The sequence below is a fragment of the Sapajus apella genome, unplaced genomic scaffold (assembly GCF_009761245.1).
Source record: "Sapajus apella isolate SASKATOON/1434 unplaced genomic scaffold, GSC_monkey_1.0 scaffold4265, whole genome shotgun sequence".
NCBI classification, from domain to species: Eukaryota; Metazoa; Chordata; class Mammalia; order Primates; family Cebidae; genus Sapajus; species Sapajus apella.
In genome coordinates, this window is record NW_022441191.1 from 41 (window position 1) to 5,887 (window position 5,847).

The window sequence follows — 5,847 nt, forward strand, 5'->3', positions numbered from 1 at the left end:
ACTGTGGCCTTTTGCCTGACTTCTCTCACTGGGTGTGATTTTTGGGGGTTCATTCATGTTGTAGCATGTATGCAGTGAGGTTTTCAATGCTCCTAGGCTTAGCGAAACCCCCTGTGTGCAGGGCCTAGAGGAGCTAAATCAAGGCATTATTTCCTTACTGCTGCCATCATCCAACATGAGAGGATGGGCCAGAGTCAAAGAGTGGAGGTGAGAATGACGCAGGAAGATCCAGAGACACACGGAAGACCCCGAGATCTGCAAGAAATGAGACCTGGGAGTTGGGGCGGTGGCTCCCGCCTGTGATTCCAGCACTTTGGGAGGCCAAGGTGGGTGGATCAGTTGAAGTCAGGAGCTCATGCACAGCCTGGTAAACATGGCAAAACACCATCTCTGATAAAAATACAAAAAATTAAGCCAGGTGCATTGGATCATTCCTGTAATCTCAAAACTTTGGGAAGCTGAGACAGGCAGATCATGAGGTCAGGATTTTGATACCAGCCTGGCCAACATGGTAAAACCCCATCTCTACTAAAAATACAAAAATTATCCAGGTGTGGTGGCACATGTCTGTAATCTCAGCTACTCAGGAAGCTGAGGCAGGAGGATCACTTGAACCCAGAGGCAGAGGTTGCAGTAAACCAAGATTTTGCCACTGCACTCCAGCCTGGGTGACAGAGCAAGACTCTGTCTCAGAAAAAAAGAAAGAAAAGAAAAAAGAAAAGAAAAGAAAAAGAGAGAGAGAAGGAAGGAAGGAAGGAAGGAAGGAAGGAAGGAAGGAAGGAAGGAAGGAAGGAAGGAAGGAGGGAGAGAAAAAGAAAGAGAGAGAAAGAAAGAGAGAAAGAAAGAAAAAAAGAAAGAAAGAAGGAAAGAGAGAGAAAGAAAGAAAGGGAAAGAAAGAAAACAAAAATTAACCAGGTATGGTGGCAGGTACCTGTAGTCCCAACTGCTTGGAAGGCTGAGACAGGAGAATCACTTGAACCCAGGAGGCTGAGCTTGCAGTGGACTGAGATCCCACCACTGCACTCCAGCTTGGAGCAGAGACGGAGACTCTGTCTTAAAAGAAAGAAAAGGAAGGACTCTTGGGGGTCAGCTAGCACCAAGGCTGGCCAGGGATGGTCAATGTCACACCTCAGCACCTGGGAAGAGAGATGCAACCATCAAGTCAAAGCAAGGAGGTCGGGGAGGAAAAGAAGCCAGTTTCCCCAGAAAGACGACCACCCAGTGGGGTCCACAGTGCAATCAGCAAGTCCTGGTGTACTGGGTTTGAGGACTTGGTGGACTCAAACCAGGACAACCCCGGGCAACCCAGGTTGGGCTGGTCACTCTACAGAGATCCCAAGGAGAGGTCTGATGCATCAGCAGGTGGTTTGAAATGAAGGTTAGAGGAAGATGGAGAAGAAAAATGGACCCTGACTGACAGGAGACAGTTCTGTGGGGCCAGTGTCCAGGGCTCCTGCCCTTTTCCCAGCCAGGGGAACAGGCCCTTTGACTGCTCTGCCTGACCCTGTGCAATTCACCAGCTGCTGACTTTAAAAGGCAAACAAACCTCAAGATGTGTGTTTAGATCTGTTTACTACCTGTCACTTTGCTGAGAGCCGAGTCAGGATGGTTTATTTCAGCCTGGCTTTTTAATCTGATATCTTTCAGGCTATCCCCCAGGGAGCTGATGAGGATGTAAAGACCAGTTGTAATTCAGCCAGACTCTCCCAGTGGAGAAACAACACTGTCACCAGGCCTCGGCCACCCTCTTATGACCTCATTAAGCCTAGGGAAATAGTTTGTGCTGGAGTGACCCGCTAGGTTTCTAAGCAGCCTGTGAAGCACCATATTTCTGCTGCACAAATTGTGCCTGGGAATGTTTTACATCACATCAGGCTGTTTGTAAATACAGAAATAATTTTTCTTCTCTTGTTTCAATTTGGATGCTTTTTATTTCATTTTCAAGCCCAGTCACCATGGCTTGAACTTGCAGTAACAATAATGAATGGAAGCAGTGAGAGCAGCCACCCTTATCTCATCCCTGTTCTTTATTTATTTTCTTGAGTCAAGGGTCTGGCTGTGTCTCCCAGGCTGGAGTGCAATGGCATGATCTCAGCTCCCTGCAACCTCTGCCTCCCAGGTTCAAGCGATTCTCTTGCCTCAGCCTCCTGAGTAGCTGGGACTACAGGCGCCTGCCACTACGCCCAGCTGATTTTTGTATCTTTAGAAAAGGTGGGGTTTCAGCATGTTGCCCAGGCTGGTCTCAAACTCCTGACCTCTCAAATGATCCACCCACCTTGGCCTCCCAAAGTGCTAGGATTACAGGCTTGAACCACTATGCCCAGCCTTAATTTTGTTTTTCAAACTGGGTTTCACTCTGTCACCCAGACTGGAGTGCAATGGTGTGATCACTGCAGCCTTCAGTTCCTGGACTCAAGTCATCCTCCCACCTCAGCCTCCCAAGTAGCTGGGACTACAGCCATGCACCACTGTGCCTGGCTAATTTTTAAATTTTGTGAAGAACTAGGATTTTGAACTCCTGGATTCAAGGGATCCTCCTGCATTGGGCTCCCAAGGTGCTGGGATTACAGGCATGAGCCACTGAGCCTGGCCCTGGCTTATTTTTTATTTTTTGAGACAGGGTCTTGCTCTTTTGCCCCAGGCTGGAGTGCAGTGGTGCAATCGTGGCTCACTACAACCTCCAACTCCCAGGCTCCAGCTATCCTCCTGCCTCAGCCTCCTGAGGAGCTGGGACTACAGGCGAGCACCACCACGGCTAGCTAGCCTTTTTTTTTTTTTGTACAGATGGAGCTCACCATCTTTCCCAGGTTGATCTTCAACTCCTGGGATCAAGCTGTCCTCCCTTGTTGGTCTCCTAAAGTGCTGGGATTACAGGCATGGGCCACGGCTCCCTGTCTTGTTCTTGGCTTGGGGGAAAAGCACCCAGTCTCTCACCCTTGAGTATGGTAGTAGCTGTGGGTATTTTCTTGATTTACTTAATCACATGGAGGAAATTTTCTTCTGTCTGTAATTTGTTGAGTGTTTTTGTCATGAAGGGTGTTGAATTTTGTCTACATTTGTTAAAATGATCATGTGGGTTGAGGGTGATGACCCCCACCTGTAATCCCAACTCCCTGACTCTACAGAAACAATACAAAATACAAAAATTTGCCAGATGTGGTGGCACATGCCTTTAGTCCCAGCTACTCAGGAGGCTGAAGCAGGATGATCAGGTGCAGTGAGCTATGATCGCACCATGGCACTCCAGCCAGGGCAACAGAGCAAGACCCTGTCTTAAAAAAGAAAAAGTGAAAAAATGAATTTCTGGGCTAATTCTACCACAACTCATTTCATCAGCCTCTATACCACGTAAACATCCTTCTCCATTCTAAAGCCACTTCTTGGTTTTCTTCAGGCTAGATCAACACTTTCTGTATTTTCCCTTTAAGTGGTTTCTAATTCCTCCATGTGCAGGTGTTCGAATCCTCCCACAAAGGCCAGGCGCAGTGGTTCATGCCTGTAATCCCAGCACTTTGGGAGGCTGAGGTGGAAGAATCATTTGAGCCCAGGAGTTTAAGAGCAGCCTGGACAACATGGAGAGACCCCATCTCTACTAAACATACAAAAATTAGCTGGGCGTGGTGATGAGCACCTGTAGTATTCACAGCTACTTGGGAGGCTGAGGAGGAAGGTGGCTTAAGCCTGAGAGGTCAAGGCTGCAGTGAGCCAAGATCGCACCACTACATTCCAGCCTGGGTGACAGAGAGAGACCTTGCCTCCAAAAACAAACAAACAAACAAACAAAAAACAAAATAAACCTCCACCAATATCTAAGCATTTCTGAGTTCTTTGGGAAGAAAAGTGCTCACCCCAGATGAGCCAGCCGGAGCCTCGTCAAATCACCCCTGCTTCCTGAGCCCAGAGCCAGGCATCAGCTTTCCCTCCCTCTTTCCCTCCCTCCTTCTGTCCACCGAAGGATCACCACCCTCCCACAGCCTGCACTTCTGCTGTGTCTAACCCTGATGTCAATCCTATTCCTGGGCTGCGATGAGGATAGCAGTCACCTAGCCGTGGTTCTTAACCAGGCGATCATACCCCAGGGGACACTGGGCCATGTTTGGGGACATTTGTGGTTGTCATGACTGGGGGTGCTTCTGGCATGGAGTGGGTGGGGGCCAGGGATGCTGCCCAGCACCCTGCAGTGCCCAGGACAACCGCAACCCAGAGAATGATCTGGCCTCCATGCACATTGCAGAGCGGGAGACACCTGTGTTCATTGCTGGAAAAATATTGAATCTGCTCCCTACTCACACTCAACAATAGAATACGTTTGCAACAGGGCGGACAGTGTAAACCAGGGCACCGCAGCTCCTGGGGAGCGCGGGGAGCACTGGGAGCGGGCAGCGGGGACGGTGGCGGTGGCGGCATGGCCAGCGTGACCCAGTGAGCCCCGGGCCCCGCTGGCCCAGCCGCAGGATGCGCGCGCCGCTGCTGCCGCCGCCCAGACGACTCTGGGCTGGAAGCCGGTGGCCAAGGCGCCCCGGTGCCTCTACAAGGTGCTGCCCGAGGGCCTCGAGGCGGGCGGCGGGCGCCTGTGCTTCCGCAGCCCCTGGCGGCTTCCACGGCCAGGCCCCGGGCTGCACGCTGCACGCCCTGGGCGGCCGCTCCCTGTGCGCCAGCGTCCTGCGTCCTCCTGCAGTGGCGCCTGGCCCTGGCCGCGCGCCGCGTGCGCGCCTTCGCTCTCAACTGCTCCTGGCGCGGCGCCTACACAGGCTTTCAGTGCGAGCCCGTGCTGCCTGGGGCCTCCTGCCGCGACTACCTGCTGCCCGACGTGCACTACGGCGTCCTCTACCGCCTGTGCCTGCAGCAGCTGCGCTGTGCGCCTGGCCGGCCGCCCACGCCGGAGCCCCACCCCCAACCAGCCCGCCGAGCTCGCCGAGTGCGTGGAGTTCACCGCCGAGCAGGCCAGCATGTGGAACATGGTGATGGCCATGACGGCGGTGGGCGGCTCCATCTGCGTCATGCTGGTGGTCATCTGCCTGCTGATGGCCTACATCACCGAGAACCTCATGCGCCCCGCCCTCACGCGCCCCGGCCTGCACAGACACCCCTGAAGCGCGAGGCCACCTGCCCGAGCTTGCCAGAGCTCCGAGGTTCTCCGCCCGCTCTCCTGTCCTTGTTCCTGCTGCCTCCTTGAGATCCCTGCAGAGGAGGGCCTGCCAGCGACGACCATGGCACCTTGGCATCATTGCACGCCCCTCCCAGCCGGGCATCAGACTCCCAGATCCCAGCTCCCGATTGGCCCGTGGGCCTGGGCTGCTGTGCCGGCCGCATGCAGAGGCCTTCACAGAGGCGGCCAGGGCATGGCGCCCCTTCCAGCAAGAACCATGGACCCTGCACCTCCATCCTGTGCCAAATTGTCCAAGATGGGCCATCGCAATTGCTCGATCAATGTGTGCTTTGCAGGCCCGGGGTGTAGCCCTCGGACCCTGTGCTCCCTGCACCACCACACTGGGCTTACGTTAGCTTCGTGCCTTAGTATCTCAGGCCCACCACAGGAGCCAACACCCCCTCCTGTCCAAGGGAGTCTGTAGCCCTGAGATTCGCAGGCCCCTCCATGCATCTGGCCAGCGTCCCCTCAGAGACACCCCCCTTCCAGCGTTGCAGAAGCATGAGGTGAGGGCCTGCAGCGCTCTGTCTCCTTGAGTGTGTTCGACAAGCCGGGAGCCATGGCGTGGGAGACCTGGCCCACGTTCCCCGGGACGGCCGCCATCAGCACAGGTCCCAGTGCAGAACGTTAGATACCAGCCTCGAGCAGCCCGGCCTTCCGCTGCTGCCTGGATCCCAAGCCTCAGCTGACCCAGGCAG

At 54.1% G+C, this 5,847-nt stretch overlaps 1 pseudogene; it reads left to right on the forward strand.

The window, feature by feature from the left end:
- Positions 1–4,448: 4,448 nt before the first annotated feature.
- On the forward strand, positions 4,449–5,144 carry LOC116547714 (annotated as a pseudogene).
- The last annotated feature ends 703 nt before the right edge of the window (positions 5,145–5,847 follow it).